The sequence below is a fragment of the Raphanus sativus genome, chromosome 7 (genome assembly GCF_000801105.2).
Source record: "Raphanus sativus cultivar WK10039 chromosome 7, ASM80110v3, whole genome shotgun sequence".
NCBI classification, from domain to species: Eukaryota; Viridiplantae; Streptophyta; class Magnoliopsida; order Brassicales; family Brassicaceae; genus Raphanus; species Raphanus sativus.
The window spans coordinates 22032508-22051785 of NC_079517.1; the positions used below are offsets into that span (position 1 = coordinate 22032508).

The 19278-nt window shown below is 38.9% G+C and overlaps 1 long non-coding RNA gene across 1 annotated transcript; it reads right to left on the reverse strand.

Annotated features, from left to right (window-relative positions):
• Nucleotides 1-7871: 7871 nt before the first annotated feature.
• On the reverse strand, nt 7872-8404 carry LOC130497739 (uncharacterized). Its single transcript, XR_008936741.1, has 3 exons — nt 8287-8404; nt 8109-8199; nt 7872-8006 (listed from the first exon to the last, which is right to left on the reverse strand). It is a non-coding gene; the product is annotated as an uncharacterized LOC130497739 (long non-coding RNA).
• Between the last annotated feature and the right edge of the window lie 10874 nt (nt 8405-19278).

Here is a 19278-nt window from a genome sequence, read left to right on the forward strand (position 1 = left end):
TTTTTTTTCCTAATTTTAGTGAAATAACAAAAAGAAGAGAATTTGATCCCAAAAAAAAAGAGAGGAGAATTTGTCTTTTTCAAGCATTCGGTAAGACAATTCTTTGAAGCCGGTCGTTTTATCTGAACTTTTGTATTGACTCAAATTAAAAAGATTCCATGTGTGATTTGAAAAGATTATTTTGTCTGAAATGTTGTGAAAAGAAAAGGAATATATGTGGTCTGAAATGTTGTTAGAGGAATAAAAAAATATGTTGTTTGAAATGTTTGCACTCAACTAAGAAAATTCAATATGCGGTAGCAGAAAGTATTATTTGTGTAATTTAAAATTTTCGACTCCTTGAGACAATTCAAATCTGCCGGCAGAAGTCAAAAGTATTTCATAATTCAAAGAGAAAAAAACTAGATTAACAATTATTTATCCATTTATTACTAGACTAACTCTAATTTTTTTAATTACTAGATTGTTTTTAATACCTGCTTTATCCTTAGTTTTTATGTAGTCATTGATTCATTTTTGATAGATTTATTTCTATTTAGCTTAACAAATTTATCACATTTTAGCCATAAACTTATTTACTTTTGGCAGATCTATTAATGATTCGACAGATTTAATTTATTTAGCACAAATTTATTTAATTTTGATAGACTTATGTAGCATTGATAGATTTGTTTTTATAGCTGACAAAAAAGATTTGTTTTTATATAACCATATATTTACTTCAATTTGACAGATTTTGTTAAAATTTCATAGATTTATTATTTTGTCACAGTTTTAGTTTATTTTGATAGATTTAATTAAAAAAATTTGATATATTTATTTTCCTTTTGGCCGCAAATTAAGTTCATTCTAATAGAATTAATTAGAATCTGAGAGATTTATTTTTCTTCAAAGACAAATTTATTTAGTTTTGAAAATTTAATTAGGATTCGGTAGACTTATTTGTTCTTTTGACCAAAAATTTACCATATTTAACCAAATTTGAATGGTTATACAAAATTGTAGCAACCCATTTAAATTCAATAGTGATATTTTAACCATAATCATCTAAACAGTGCATGACTTGTTAAATAATAACTAACACATATGTACATGAGTTGTTAAATAAAACAGTAACAATCTAGTTTGTTTTTTTGAAAAACAGTAACAATCTAGTTAACTCTTTTAAAAATGGAAACCAACTATTTTAGACCCGAAACTATTTTTGCTACATTTCTTAGTGTTTTCACTACTTCAGCTACATGTAAGAAAAGAGTACACAACACCTACACTCAAAGAAATTAGGCTCATCAAATGCAAAATAATGTGTCATTTTTATGTATGAACTCACTGTAGCAAGGATTGTTTGTGATAAAGGACAATGCATGAACCAAACGTTTAAAAAAGTGCAAAAAAATCCCAGGGAAAATGGAAAATTAGTAGCCACCTTTGAGATCGTTGACAGACAGCCTCCAATGGTCATACTGTAACAGCCGCATTCTCCAAATTAAATAATAAAAATAATAATAATAAATAATCATGAAATCTCCATAACGGAAGTACTAAAATAAATGTCGGAAATAATAAAACGTAAGTCTGAAAGTAAAACCAAAGAAAACGTCTAGAAACACCAGTTGTCCGATCAATCTCATATTCGTCGGTCTCACTTGTAAGAAGGGAAAAGAAAAGGGGTGAGTAACAGGGGAGTCACTCAGTGAGGTATGGGATGCTAAACCGCAAACCACTGACTCAGTACATAGCACTACGACTATGTAGGCCTAGATCTAACATTAAACAAACACGGCACCTAACGGGCCACACATAACTATCAATGCGCTGATGGTACATAGCTACTCATTGCATCCCGCATTTTCCTCAAACGGATATAGATATATAAATATTCATGTATACCAAAAGTATCCGCAGTACAGAAGTGCTTCCCTGTACTCCCGCATTCTCCTCATACACAAAGCTACGCAGTATAGAAGTGCTTCCCTATACTCCCGCAGCTTATGCGTGGTACAGAAGTGCTTCCCTATACGCCCCGCAATCTCAACACAAACAATTGCTACGTAGTACAGAAGTGATTCCATGTACTCCCGCAACTCATACGTGGTACATAAGTGCTTCCCTGTACTCCCTAGGGCTGGACAAATAAACCGAATCCAAAAATCTGAACCGAATCCGATCCGATAAAAATGAATCCGAACCGATCCGAACCCGACATAAAAACAGAATGGATCTTGTTCTATGGTATTATGGGTTATGGTATTATCCGAACCGAACCCGAATCTAAATGGATATCCGATCTTAATTCCTAATATGTATTCAGAATACATTAATATATACTGAACATTTAAAATACTTATCTATTACATGAAGGTTGGTAGTACTATTACATGAAGATTGATGGTTAAATATGACTATATATTGAATCTTGAAATATTTAGATTCAGATTTTTTTTTCACTAAACAATATTTCTCATTTCATGAGAATGTGGTTTTCATTTTATGCTTTCGTTTATTTGGTTTTCTTTTTATCAATAAATATGTTTCCTTTTTGTTTGATTTTGAATGATCACGGTTGATGTTCATTTCTTATTTTTAAATCGATTTTACTTATGTTTTGGTTACAAAAAGTTACAAATTAGGTATTTCAAACCCGAAGAACCGACTTTTTTTTTGTTTTGGTTACAAAGTAGATACAAATTAGATATTTTTAAACCGAAGAACTGATTGGGACCCAAACCCGAAAGTACATTGGATTGTACCGATTCTTTGAAGATTTACTAACCCCGACCCGAACCCGATAGAATCCGAACCGGTCCCAAACCAAATTTTTAAATAATCCGAATGGGGTTGATTTTGATAAACCCGAAGAACTGAAACCCGATTGGATAAAACCGAAATCCGATTGGGATCCCGAATGCCAGGCCTAGTACTCCCCATAATCTCCATACAAATAGGCCGATACAGAAGTACTTCACTGTATCCGGCTAACCAATCCATATTATATATATATATACTTATATAACAGTTTTAACATCACTCAATTCATTCAACCGTTGAATCCTCTATTATCCTATTCCGGTTTAACAATCAATATTAATAATAAACAAACAAGACTGTCAAACAGACTCGATTCACAGAGACGGAACATGTTTCGAAACTAGAATTTCCATAATAGTAATACTAAACTAGTTCGAGATTTAAACGGAATAGCCCTCACCTTAGCCACTGACCGAGATGAACAACAGAAGATTGATATCACTCAAATTACCCTAACAAGTGATCTTACTCTCTCAAATAAGATGTTCGATTGTTGTACTTAGGGATCAAATCCACAGAGAGCTAGGGCACACACTAAACTATAGATATTAAGATTAAACTAGGCAAACAGTTAGAAAGCAGTAAATATGAATGTAATAAATAAATGAAAGCAAAGTGAACAAGGCAGTTGTTCAGAAGATAATTAAGAGTTGTTTTATGGAAGGATGGTGGCTAGATCTAGGGTTTCTATTCAGGTTGGGATTATAATGATATAGATACAAAAATATGATATTATAGAACCCAACTATAAGAATAACATATCAACTCTCGTTGTATAGGTTATCTATTACTAGATTCAATGATCTCACCTGTCGGGATGATCAATTAGAAAGTGTCGATTGATGACTCTATATGAGTATTGATCGATACACCTTTCGCTTCGTCGATCGATTCACCTGTCGGGATATCGATCGACGCGCTTCTAGTAGACTTAAAGCGCGGGTTGAATATATGTTCGCCAGGGTTTCTAAACCAGCTGTCGCTGTTACCTAGCAATCCTAGATCAGAGAAGACAAGTCAGATACGAGACCAAGCTCTCGCTTGTGCCTAATGATTCTATGATCAAGTTCAGGTTAATTACTCAAGAACAAGCATTAAGAACAGTCTCAATGATTAATACCACAACTTAGCAATTCTATATTTGGGGCTAATCCCTTATAACCTATCTGAACCCTAAACCTAACGGGTGGATCTACTCAGACATGATAGTTGTCACAGAAATCATAGATGAGTAGATGAAATTGCAATAGAATAGATATAAAAACCAAAGGATTTCCAAGAGGACTCTGAAGGAGTTCCTCTATTCTCTCCTAAGCTAAGAACAATGAAAATAAGATAGCGTAGAAAGCGTAGCCGTCAACAATGGCTTAGAAATAACATAAATAGGGTTTCTGGTCGTCAAAGGTATTTTGGTAATTTTGTGGTGACTACTGGGCTTCAGTCGGTCATTAAATATACTCAGCCCAAATTCTGAAGTCCCTGTCGATCGACATGCACTCTGTTGCATGGATCGACATACAATCCTCTTCTCGGCAGCCTTCTCTCGCGAGGCAGACTGATCACTCTTCAGTAAATCGGGTATAACGTCTGCTACAGGATATGGATTGATCTCAGACCGGTGGCATTGGAAAGTTAACTCAAAGCTCTATCTTGTGTCAAAAGATGGGCTAAATCCAAAGGTGGGAAGGTCTCCATCGAGAGCTAAACATCTGAAGCGTCCGTGCAGTTCTGCACTGCGAAGGACTCCAAAAGGCACCAAATTCACCATATATCTCCAAATCGTCCCTGAACCTGTAAATACTCTAAATAGACTCCAATACATAGTAAATAGTATATAAACCACTTATATACCATGGGTAAAAATGGGTAAAATCCATGGTATATCAACTCCCCCAGACTTACCCTTTTGCTTGTCCTCAAGCAAAACAACCAGTCAGTCTTTCTGAAAGATGTTTGAAAACAGCAGGGACTCAAAGGATTTTAAAAACTCAGTTCATCATCTCTTTATTAGTGGAAACCATATCATTAAACATCCTAACCTTAGAAGCACATTATACCATATCCTAGTATAGCAACCAAATTCCACTAGTTCCACAACCTAACAGATCCTGTCTGACAATCCCCTCTATTAACCTCATTTCTTTCATAAAAATAAAAGTGTAGGCTTTACCTTGGGAGTATCGATCAAAGGACACATGGATTCAACTCAAACAAGTTTCTGAACACACAAGTAGTCTTCTCTGATCCCTTTCCCCCTCATCTCTCTTCTCTGAATCTCTTATTAGTTTCAATTTCAACAGGTTTCGATGCCAACATAGGTCATCTAGTCTATCTCATTGACATTTTCATTTCTAACTCATACATTTTTAACAAAGTGTAGCGAATAATGGGGTCTCAGGTAATTTACCTATCCCTCGTTTCCTCGTTTCCACAATGTGTGATCATCCTTGAGATTTAGAATAATGGGGTTGCAGGAGACACTCCTACCCATCTGCCTCTCAAGAAATCATTTCAATCTTTTATAACATAAACTTAGATCTTGAGATGCCGAAGAGAGAGAAGGAAGGGAACCAGAAACACATAGACTTTTTACCTTCCAGACTTGCAGGAGCATTCCAATCCAATGGTTACCAAGCCCCAAGACAAGCAAATCAAGTCAGTATTAGGTTGGAGGTCAGCTTTGGTTCCTTCAAACAATTTCAGCAAGTGCAAACATAGTTGACATGTTGATCCACTTTAGTATCTCTAGTACTTCTGCAATCAGTAAGTCTAAGACTGGTCTAAAGAGTGGTTAGATGACAAGTAGTAAATCGATTAAGATTATATCCCCTTCTTGACTCAATAAAAACTTTTTTGAAAACATTTTAAATAAGACAAATAAAGTAAATAACCATTAGTAATCCCCCCAGACTTAAATTCAGTTTTGGATCAGATAGCACTCTAACCTTAGCAAAAGAAGCTGGACCTCCTCTGCGGCGCACTCTACACTCAAGACTTTCCTCCTGACACTGAGAAGGGACCAGTGATAGAGAATATACATCTATATTCCTTTTCATTTTCTTCTTCCTCTTTCTAGGTCTTCCCCCAGACTTAAACTTTTCAGTCTCGTTCTGTTCTGAAATTTGGATGTTGTCGACCGATTCTAAAGGCTCTGTGTTGGTTGATTCGTGAGGCTCATTGTCGACCGATCTTGAAAGTTGAATGTCGATCGATGTTGATCCTGATTTTGCAAACTTGCGATCTGCATATGTTAGAGGTGCTGAATCTTCAAACATCTCTATGTATGAAATCAAATCTTCACTTTTCTTCTTCTCCACAGGATCATAGAAGACATTTTCATCAACATTAGTTAGGCACATCCTATTCTTCTTAAGATCACAAAATGCTCCCACTGTAGCCACTGACCGAGATGAACAACAGAAGATTGATATCACTCAAATTACCCTAACAAGTGATCTTACTCTCTCAAATAAGAGGTTCGATTGTAGTACTTAGGGATCGAATCCACAGAGAGCTAGGGCACACACTAAACTATAGATATTAAGATTAAACTAGGCAAACAGTTATAAAGCAGTAAAAATGAAAGCAAAGTGAACAAGGCAGTTGTTCAGAAGATAACTAAGAGTTGTTTTATGGAAGGATGGTAGCTAGATCTAGGGTTTCTATTCAGGTTGGGATTATAATGATATAGATACTAAAATATGATATTATAGAACTCAACTATAAGAATAACCTATCAACTCTCTGTATAGGTTATATATTACTAGATCCAATGATCTCACCTGTCGGGATGATCAATTAGAAAGTGTCGATCGATGACTCTATATGAGTATCGATCGATACACCTTTCGCTTCGTCGATCGATTCACCTGTCGGGATATCGATCGACGCGCTTCTAGTAGGCTTAAAGCGCGGGTTGAATATATGTTCGCCAGGGTTTCTAAACCAGCTATCGCTGTTATCTAGCAATTCTAGATTAGAGAAGACAAGTCAGATAAGAGACCAAGCTCTCGCTTGTGCCTAATGATTCTATGATCAAGTTCAGGTTAATTACTCAAGAACAAGCATTAAGAACAGTCTCAATGATTAATACCACAACTTAGCAATTCTTTATTTGGAGCTAATCCCTTATAACCTATCTGAACCCTAAACCTAACGGGTGGATCTACTCAGACATGATAGTTGTCACAGAAATCATAGATGAGTAGATGAAATTGCAATATAATAGATATAAAAACCAAAGGAGTTCCAAGAGGACTCTGAAGTAGTTCCTCTATTCTCTCCTAAGCTAAGAACAATGAAAATAAGATAGCGTAGAAAGCGTAGCCGTCAACAATGGCTTAGAAATAACATAAATAGGGTTTATGGTCGTCAAGGGTATTTTGGTAACTTTGTGGAGACTCCTGGGCTTCATTCGGTCATTAAATATACTCAGCCCACAATCTGATGTCCCTGTCGATCGACATGCACTCTGTTGCATCGATCGACATACAATCCTCTTCTCGGCAGTGTTCTCTCGCGAGGCAGACTGATCACGCTTCAGTAAATCGGACATAACCTCTGTTATAGGATGCGGATTGACCTCAGACCGGTGGCATTGGAAAGCTAACTCAAAGCTCTATCTTATGTTAAAAGATGAGCTAAATCCAACGGTGGGAAGGTCTCTATCGAGAGCTAAACATCTGAAGCGTCCGTGCAGTTCTACACTGCGAAGGACTCCAAAAGGTACCAAAATCACCATATATCTCCAAATTGTCCCTGAACCTTTAAATACTCTAAATAGACTCCAATACATAGTAAATAGTATATAAAACACTTATATACCATGGGTAAAAATGGGTAAAATCCATGGTATATCAAAGATGCGGTTAACTGCAACACGAGAATTAACGACATAGGTCTAGAATCTTCAAAAATGAAGTTTCCAAAAATAGAAACTTTCCTTAAATATAAACTTTCCTAAAATATATTTAGGGTTTCCAAATTAAAAGACTAAGTTTATGATCTTTCCGATTTGAACATATATGATACTCGAAACCAAAATGTCCATAACTTCTTAACAGTACCTCGGTTTGACGATCTGAAAGATGATGTGGAAAGCAGAGAACGAGACCTTTCCAATTGTATCTCACTCGTTTTCTAGGTCAGTCTGTATAAGGGAGAAAACGTTGATGAAGTTGACTGTATGAAGATTTGCTCTGCAGAGATCAGTCCCAAATACACAATCATAACATTACAAACAAAATTCCAAATGATGATCCGTTTTCTTCTATAGGTAGATCTGTGAGTCTATAACTTACCACGAAAGTTTGGCATCAAAATTCAATGATTTGATAATCCATTCCTGACTTTCCTCAATACTGGTCTCAGATGTGATATGCAGAACTACCCCTTGATAAAACATACATAACTTTTAGAATACAAATTCGATTGGAGATCCACTTTCAGTAAAACGTAAGAAAAGAGTTGGCTACTTACTCTCATAAGATGACGGTCAATGATGGTCACTGGATCAGATAATGGAGAGAAAAACGTGGAGATGGAATGAGATGGCTAATATGAAGAAGATGATGTGAAGCATAAAGGCTGCGCTACTGTTCACGTTTTAGGTTTTAGAAATAAAAAGAAATACTTATAATTAGTATATAAGAATATCTGGTTTAGTCTAAAAATAATCAAACAGGAATTTAATATGGTTTGTAAAAACCGGGTCGTTACAATTCCCCCCACTTAAATAGGAATTCGTCCTCGAATTCAAACCATGATTCAATGACTCTGTTTCATCTCCAAATTATCGTAGCGAAAGCCATGAACTAAAACCGACCATGTATGAGTTTACCAATGAAGCAGCAAACTTTTACAAAAAAAAAACATCAACGTACTAAGCCACAATAATTGCAAATAACAAACATGCATATTGGCTCACGGCTCACTCCCTCCTAATGTCGTGTAGCATAAAATCATGAATCGATGGCTTACCGCTTAGGCGGTGGTAAATCTTCTGCTTGTTCCTTCGTTGGACAATCCCTGAAAATATGACCTGGCTGACTACAATTATAGCAATCCTTAGATGATTTCTCTGGTGCACCAATCTGTCTCTCAGAATCTGAATCCATCGGTTTAAACCGGCAATTTCTCATCATGTGACCTGTCCATCCACATGAATGACACTCTATGCATCCTCTATAATGGTGACGATGGCAACGAGCACAACTCGGTGTCTCTTGCTGGTCCCATGTCTTCTTTTGAGATTATGTAGTCTTCCCAGACTTAGGCTGAACTGATTTGAGAAGTTTATGCTCCTCTTCCAAACCCGCTTCCTGTTCAGCAGATTTCTCCACCAAATCTCCCAATCTGTAATAAGTGATGACATTACACCTGTTGCGAATCTCTACTCGCATCCCATCCAAAAACTTCCTGATCACGTCTTCTTCAGAAATACCACCTCCAACAAACCTGCGGAGCTGGTTAAAATTAACCTCATACTGCTTGATAGACATGTCGCCCTGACTCACATGGTCGAAGTCCCTCTTCTTTCTATCCAAAGCCTCCTTTGGAAAGTACTTTCTATCGAACTCCCGGATAAAATCTGCAAAGCTGAGCCCTCCAGGCCCAAGGTGGTTCAATCGCACTCCCTCCCACCATATCAATGCATCTCCCCGCAAGTACTGCATAGCCAATCTAAGTGAAAACTCTGGTGGGCAGTCAATATTCTCCAACTTCCGTTGCATACTCAGCTTCCAATCATAAGCGGTTGTAGGATCCACTGTTCCTACAAAATGCTCCATACCCATGTTCTTCATTAGACTTGTGAGTCTTTAAAACCTCTCATCATGGGTTGGATAAACCTGTGGTAATGGTGGTGGTGGTGGCAGAATCTGCTGGCCTGAAACCTGCTGCAATGGTACCTGAGGAATCTGCGGCGCTGGAATCTGCTATGCTGGGACTTGAGGAATCTGCGGCGCTGGAATCTGCTGTGTTGGGACCTGAGGAATCTGCGGCGCTGGAATCTGCTGCGCTGGAACCTGAGCAGCAGCCAACTGACGGGCAACTTCCTGTGCGGCTACCCGAGTAGCTTCCTGTGAAGAAACCCGAGCTGCTTCCTGGGTAACCTGCTGAATGGCAGCCTGAGCAGCTTGCGTAGCCGCTGCCTGAACCATCTGCATGAGTGCAGCCTGATCAATCGGTAGGGCTACTGGCTGCACACCTTAGCGGTTGTAGGATCCACTGTTCCTACAAAATGCTTCATACCCATGTTCTTCATTAGACTTGTGAGTCTGTAAAACCCTCTCATCATGGGTGGTAATGGTGGTGGTGGTGGCAGAATCTGCTGGCCTGAAACCTGCTGCAATGGTACCTGAGGAATCTGTCGCGCTGGAATCTGCTGTGCTGGGACCTGAGGAATCTGCGGCGCTGGAATCTGCTGTGCTGGGACCTGAGGAATCTGCGGCGCTGGAATCTGCTGCGCTGGAACCTGAGCAGCAGCCAACTGACGGGCAACTTCCTGTGCGGCTACCCGAGCAGCTTCCTGTGCAGCAACCCGAGCTGCTTCCTGGGTAACCTGCTGAATGGCAGCCTGAGCAGCTTGCGTAGCTGCTGCCTGAACCATCTGCATGAGTGCAACCTGATCAATCGGTGGGGCTACTGGCGGCACACCTTCTGTATGAACACCACTGGGGGAGCCTTGTCATCTACAACCTCGCGAGCATCAACTCTGGCTCTCACGGTGCGAGTACGCTTAGTTCTTCTCTTTGGCGGCATCTGAAATAGAAGATGACAAAACAGTCAACTTTCCCATTAACCAAATCATTAACGATTGACGGAACAATGTCGAACAAAATGGTGCTTCTAAGTTTTGAAAATCATTGAAAACATTTTTTTTCCACGAAAACCAGGTCCCATAACCGGCGTCCCGGGACATGGCCGAGACACAACCGTGCTATGATACCAAATTGTAACACCCGCATTCTCCAAATTAAATAATAATAATAAGAATAATAAATAATCATGAAATTTCCATAACGGAAGTACTGAAATAATTGTCGGAAATAATAAAACGTAAGTCTGAAAGTAAAAGCAAATAAAAGGTCTAGAAATACCAGTTGTCCGATCAATCTCATACTCATCGGTCTCACCTGTAAGGAGGGAAAAGAGGAGGGGTGAGTAATAGGGGAGTCACTCAGTGAGGTATGGGATGCTAAACCTCAAACCACTGACTCATTACATAGCACTACGACTATGTAGGCCTAGATCTAACATGAAACAAACACGACACCTAACAGGCAACACATAACAATCAATTCGCTGATGGTACATAGCTACTCATTGCACCCCGCATTTTCCTCATACGGATATAGATATATAAATATTCATGTATACCAAAAGTATGCGCAGTACAGAAGTGCTTCCTTGTACTCCCGCATTCTCCTCATACACAATGCTACGTAGTATAGAAGTGCTTCCCTATACTCCCGCAGCTCATGCGCGGTACAGAAGTGCTTCCCTGTACGCCCCACAATCTCAACACAAACAATTGCTACGTAGTACAGAAGTGCTTCCCTGTACTCCCGCAACTCATACGTAGTACATAAGTGCTTCCATGTACTCCCCGTAATCTCCACACAAATAGGCCGATACAGAAGTACTTCCATATATCCGGCTAACCAATCCATATTATATATATATATATACTTATATAACATTTTTAACATCACTCAATTCATTCAACCGTTGAATCCTCTATTATCCTATTCCGGTTTAACAATCAATATTAATAATAAACAAGACTCTCAAACAGACTCGATTCACAAAGACGGAACATGTTTCGAAACTAGAATTTCCATAATAGTAATACTAAACTAGTTCGAGATTTAAACGGAATAGCCCTCACCTTAGCCACTGACCGAGATGAACAACAGAAGATGCGGTTATCTGCAACACGAGAATTAACGATTTAGGTCTAGAATCTTCAAAAAATGAAGTTTCCAAAAATAGAAACTTTCCTTAAATATAAACTTTCCTAAAATATATTTAGTGTTTCCAAATTAATAAACTAAGTTTATGATCTTTCGGATTTGAACAGATTTGATACTCGAAACCAAAATGGTCATAACTTCTTAACAGTACCTCGGTTTGATGATCTGAAAGATGATGTGGAAAGCAGAGAACGAGACCTTTTTAATGGTATCTCGCTCGTTTTCTAGGTCTGTAACGACCCGGATCTTAGGAGCAAAGTCCATTTGTTTTATTTTAATGAAAAACCCATCATTTCTTTTTTATTTTTGTCCCACATTGGACATGTGAGGTTCATACCTCTCTTCCCTTCCCATGTATAAGGAACTCCTATCCTTCTCATTTTCTAATCAAGTCAAAGTATTTCTTTGCGCGTGACAAGTTGTTGTCGAATTATCCAACGAACAGTCACTAGTGAATTTTTCCGGTGGGATTTCTAGGCGAGCTTCCGGCGAATTTCTGGGCAAGCTTCCGGCAGGATTTCCGGGCAAGCTTCCGGCGGGTTTTCTGGTATGGTTGTTGCCTCCTTATTTATAGTTATAGGAATCTATTTTAGGAAAGTTTCTATTTTAGGGAAGTTTTCTTTTTAGGAAAGTGTACATTTTTGGGAACTTCATTTCCTGAGATCTGAGTCTAAGTCATTGACCCTCGTGTTGCAGTTGATCTCAGTTGAACATCATCCGTTGTTCATTCCAGCAAGTTGCTACGGTGAGGGCTATTTCGTTTAATCCCGAGCTAGTTTAGTACTATTATTACTGAAAGTCTAGTTTCGAAACATGATCCGTCTTTGTGAATCGAGTCTGTTTGAAAGTCTTCATTGTTTATTATTATTTGGATTGTTAAACTGAAAATAGGATAATAGAGGATTCAACGGTTGTGTGAAATTATTGATGTTAAGGACTGTTATATATATGTATATATGTAGTTATATAGTAGGGACTATGTGGTGAGTGCGGGGGCCCAGAGAGATTTGGGCTAACGACGCATATGAGTACGGGGGCCAGAGAAATCTGAGCTATCGACGTATAGAGTGCGGGGGCACAGAGACATCTGAGCTAGCGACGCATAGTGGATGAGTACGAGGGCCCAGAGACGTCTGAGCTAGCGAAGTATATTGTGTGGTGCGGGGTGCAGAGACGTTTGCATATCAACACATAGTAGTGGAGTGCGGGGGTCCAGAGATGTCTTGACTAGCGACGCATATTATATTATCGTATATCCGTATGAGGAGGATGCGGGGTGTATGGACTAGCTATTTACCATCAGAGCATTGTTTGTTTTGTGTGATGCAGTAGGCATCGTGTTTGTTCATGTTAGAGTTAAACTTCCATAGTGGGAGTTCTATTTTTACTAGTCGGTGGTTTGCGGATCTAGCATCCCATATCTCACTGAGTGACTTCCCTGTTACTCACCCATCCTTTTTGATATTTTCAGGTGAAACGTACCAGTAAGAGTGATTGCTATCGGATTAGTGCTTTTGGGAGTTTTATTTAATAATTTTCAGACTTTCGGATTTATGCTTTTATCGAGATTTTTGGATTTATAATACTATTTGGATTATAGTTATTTACTGGATTTATGAAGTGGATTTTATTTATGAGAAGTATTGAGATTTTCAGATATTATTATTTATTATTTCATTCGGAGAAATGCAGGTGTTACAAGGTCAGTCTGTATAAACGAGAAAACGTTGATGAAGTTGACTGTTTGAAGATTCGCTCTGCAGAGATCAGTCCTAAATAAACAATCATTAACATTACAACCAAAATTCCAAATGATGATCCGTTTTCTTTTATAGGTAGATCTGTGAGTCTATAACTTACCACGAAAGTTTGGCACCAAAATTCAATGATTTGATAATCCATTCCCGACTTTCTTCAATACCGGTCTCAGATGTGATATGCAGAACTATCCCTTGATAAAATTTACATAACTTTTAGAATACAAATTCGATTGGAGATCCGCTTTCAGTAAAACGTAGAGAAAAGAGTTAGCTAATTACTCTCATAAGATGACGGTCAATGATTGTCACTGGATCAGATAATGGAGAGAAAAACGTGGAGATGGAATGAGATGGCTAATATGAAGAAGATGATGTGAAGAATAAAGACTGCGCTACTGTTCACGTTTTAGGTTTTAGAAATAAAAAGAAATACTTATAATTAGTATATAAGCATATCTGGTTTAGTCTAAAAATAATCAAACCGGAATTTAATATGGTTTGTAAAAACCGGGTCGTTACACATACACAACGATAGAGTGAGCTATACCTTGTTTGGACCATTACGTTGACTCTCTTATGGATTTGACTGCTGCCTTGAACTCATCGTTCTTCTTCCATAGTTTGAACTCTTCAGAATACCTCGACTGATGGACAGGGCTCCCCAGGCACATGTAACCTCTTGCTTATGACTCTGTTCCCAGTCGAAAGTCTAACACCAACACAACGATAGAGTGAGCTATAAAAGAGATCACATTACCATAGAGACTAGAAATTTAAAGACGAGTATAAATACGAGGCAAAAACAAATCAAAACATCACTAGAATCATCGTGGAGTCCCCTTGATCTCTATGGACTTGTGTGAGGTTTATAGACTGCATATAGAGGAACAATAGAAACTGAAATGAAGAAAAAATAGCCAACTCATATGTTCAAATACTACGAAACTTCGCTTCAATAAGAAATAAAAAAACTTAGCTTCAAAGTACCAATAATTTTGAATCTAAGACTACGACCAAACATATATCAGTAGAAACTTAATTATCGAAAAGTTCATTGTCCCCTTCTTTACTCGATAAAAACTTTTGAAAACATTTTAATAAGATTCATAAACAAATTAAATATCAGTAAACCTCTCGGCAAACTTAAATCATACTGTCCTCAGTATAAACTAGTCGGAATTATCGTGAGTAATAATTCTTAAGTACTAGATTTAACAAGTAAGAACGATATACCTAACCGGATGTTATGTCGATCAATGGGTAGATATGTCCGTCGATCGTGGTCAGTAATGGATGATCGATCGATGTGCTTGGCAACCATCTACTCGAATCTTTTTACCTCCAATAAAATTAAAAACAAAAATAAATATTAAGGTAGAATAAAAACAAAGTAAAATTACCTAATAGTGGATTGCCTCCCACTCAACGCTTTGTTATAGTCATTTAACTTAACTTTGGTAGGTGTTTGGCTAGTAAGGTTGAAAGTAGCTACTTATTGGGAAACAAGTATCCACATCATCTATGCGCATAAGTGATATACCATGGATTTTACCCGTTTTAACCATGGTATACTTGTATTTTATTATATATTTAATCTGTTTTCTAGCCTGTTAGGTATGTTTTCAAGTTCAAGAGCATTTTGTGAGAAAGTGATGTTTTTGGAGAATTTTGGAGTACAAGAGATGATATAGCTGAGAAGATCCTCATACTAGAAGATTATAATCGATCGATACATATCCAGTGTTGTCGATCGATATCGAAGACGAAATGGTTTAGCCGACTACTTCACCAAGACTTCACCAAATTACGAGATTGCCCCTGACGAGTTTTTAACCTAATGGAAATGCTTAAATATTCCTGCTAAGTGTTTTTTGACGGCAACCTTCGAAAGAAGCAAGCTTTTGACAACCCTCAAGAAAAAAGCAGAGAGTGTGAGAGAGAGACTAGAGTTTTATTTGTTTTGAGAGATTGGAGAGATTTCTCATCTCCTTTTGTATTTCTACTTTATTCTATCTATGCAATTCTTTCATCTATCTATTGTTATGAATTGCTTAGCTATGTCTGAGTAGTCTACTTGTTAGATCTAGGGTTAAAATAGGTTTGTGGGATTAGCCCCAAACTATAATTGCTAAGTTGTGATACTCATCAAATGGATTGCACCCTATGCTTGTTTTAGATTAGCTAACTAGAACATAGATCACTAGGATCTTTGATTATCTTGAATTATCCATTTGAACTTGCCTGTCTCCCGTTGAGAAGAGCGACAGCTCCTCCTCGAGACCTTGTGTTCATATTCGGCTCGCGCCTAGGCAGATCTAGAAGCCGTCGATCAATATCCCAACAGGTGAATCGATCGGCGCTGCGAAACGTGTATCGCTCGATATCTCAAAAGCATATCGACCGACTCTTTTTCTGCGCCAACATTACGACAGTTGAGGCCAGAGATCTAGATTATTTAACCAGTGATACTTCACTTGAGTTAAGCGGCTGAGATTTATTGTATCATGCAAGCAACTTGTTAAAGCATTTATAGAGATTATAATCTCCATTCCTGAATTGAAACCCTATGTCTAGCACTCTTTATCACATTTAAACAACCCATCATATTGTTAGTTAGAGCAGCTACCTTGCTCATTTTAGGAATTGTTACTTTTATTTCCATCATATAAACCAACCTTGCCTAGGATTGATTAGTAGATTTTATTTAATTGGTTCCCTAACTCCTCGTGATTCGATCCCTAAGTACTACAGCTGTACATCTTATTTGAGAGAGTAAGCTCTACTGGGTAATTTGAGCACTATCAAATTTGGCGCCGTTGCCGGGGAGCTTTGATCGCCATTAGATTTAATCTTATTAATCTTAGGTTTTTCTTTTACCCCCATTTCTGATTAAATTTTTTTTCTTGTCTTTTCAGATACATGCCCAGCAGTACCAGAAGCAACAGGGGAAATCAACTATTATTCCCATAAGATCCTGCACACTTGGAACGCTCAATCCTCAAAGACCTACGCTCCGCATCGATCGACAGAACCGCAGTACCGTCGACTGATACACACGTTCAACAGTCGACCGACACTCAGACAACACCGTCGACCGATACCGTTCGCCGATCCACATCGTTCGATACTTCTAACCGTATATCGATCGACACTACTCCGCGAAGCATGGTCGCGATTGTTATTCTCACGCAGGGCGAGAATGGAAACATGTATGACCAAGATGGTCATCTGCGTAATGCAACAGGTCAGAAGCTAGATGCACAGGGAAACATAATCCATGAGCCTGAAGCTGAGGCTACATGAGAAGCTCAAACACGATCGTTGGCAGACTATAACCGTCCAGACGAGTATTACACCAACAGATCAGCTATTCGACTTCCAGAGATTCAGAAGCCGAACTTCGAGCTCAAGCCTCAGTACTACTCCCTCGTGTCTCAGATACCTTATTCTGGGCTATCACACGAGCATCCTATGGACCATCTGGAGAGGTTCGAGGATCTTAGCGCTGCTATTCGTATGGATGGAGTCCCTGACGACTACCTACTCTGCAAGCTCTTCAAATACTCACTGATTGGAGAAGCTTTGCACTGGCTCAAGCAGCTACCTACAGGATCACTGACATCCTGGGCTGACATAAAAAACGCCTTCCTGAGTAATTTCTTTGATGAGGCACGCGCTGAAGACTTAAGAAGCAAAATTGCCACTTTCGCGCAAAAGCCTAGTGAGGCTTTTAAAGACGCGTGGATCAGATTTAAGTTCTTCCAGCGAGACTGTCCACACCATGGATTCAATGAAGTGCAGCTGCTAAGCACTTTCTACAGAGGTATTGCCTTGAGGTATCAGATGGCTCTTGATACTACTAGTGAGGAGAACTTAAACACTAGGAATCCAATAGAGGCTGTGAGACTTATTGAGAACCTAGCCAACAGCAGCAGCACCAAGAACAATGACTCTGACAAGAAGAAATCGGTTGCAGCCATCGGAGAAGACCAGATGAATGAAGTCAGAGCCAAGATAGATGCTTTACATGCATTTCTGGGGCAGCCAGTCTGCTCAGCTGAACAAGGAGAGGCTAGAGAAGATGATATAGAGGAAGATGTGAACCACATTGGAGGTACTGGATTTCAGATATATGGAAACCAGAGTGGAAACATAAACCAGAGTGGAAACATAAACCAGAGTAGAGAAGATGATACAGAGGAAGATGTGAACTACTGCAACTCAGCTTACCAAAACCCACCGCCACCCACCCAGGAGAGTAAGTTTGATGCCATGATTGATAGAGTTCTGGAAGGTCAGCAGAAGCTTACGGTAGACTTCAATGGGAAGATTGATTCTGTCTTCAACAATCTGACCACAAGGATAGACACCATTTGGACTCAAGTTAAGAAACTTGAGACACAGATTGTCCAGACTGAAGACTCTATCAGGAGGATTGGAACTTCTAAGGAAGTAGGGGAAGGAAATAGGAAACACCACGTGAATTCTATCATAGATGATGATTTTTGGCAAGTGGTGAAATTGGAGAAGCTACAAGAAGGAGACTTTGAAGTGGAAAGTTCACTAAGTCTCGGTGGATCACAATGGTGTGGATCGACACCAACTAGTCCACATCGATCGACATCAAATATGTCATTTCCGGATACGACTGCAGATTGCAACGCGGTTAGGATATTGACACATGCTGAATTCACAGCTTCTCATCCATACCCACCCACCCACACCTACGAAGATATCGACCGACAAGACGAGCCACTCATCAATCGACACAAAGACGAGAAACATATCGATCGACCCTTTTCTCCACCTATCGATCGACACGCACCTTTCACATACCGAGTGCAACTACCATTGATAGACAGCAACCGAATCAATGCACTCAGACCCACACCAAAACCACAAGCTAACCTTACAGAGATCACTGGTAACCCTTCAGACACTACACCTACATCAGAGGAAACTGAAGGAAGAAGGTTAAGGAGTAGGAAGGAGAAGATTCCTTAGAACCTTAAGAGGGAAGCTAATGAAAAGGAGATTGATGGTTTCACTAAGAAAGTTATCAGAATCCCACCAGAGAAACCTTTTGAGGAGGTTTACTTCACAAGCAGATTGTGGATGTTCTTCAGAGAAACAAGGGAGACTGAAACTGACATTAAGAGAAGGTTTGACAATGTCAGAGAAGATATGAGGAAAATGATTACTTTGCAGAAGAAGAATGATCCTGGGAAGTTTGCAATACCCTGTGTAGTACAAGGAATTGAATTTCCTCATGCACTATGTGACACTGGTTCATCAGTCAGCATCTTACCAAAGGTCATGGCAGACCATCTGGGCCTGCAAGTAGAGCCTTCACCAGAGATCTTTACCTTCGTGGATTACTCTCAGAAAAACTCTGGAGGCTTCATCAGAGACCTGGAGGTACATATTGGTAATGCAATTGTTCCTGTGGATTTTAATATCCTAGACATCAAGCTAAATTGGAACTCTTCCCTCTTACTTGGAAGAGCATTTATGGCTACAGTAGGAGCCATATGTGACATGAACACCAACATGATGTGTTTGACTATGATAGATCCAGAGATCCATTACGACCCTGTCAAGCTTGGCAAACCACCAGCCAAATCAGTGGTAAAGGAAGATGATACTGGTATCATAGCAGTTTGTCATTGTGAAGTCGAGTATGAGACAGAGTACTCGGGATTGATCGACAGCACTTTAACATCATCGATCGACAC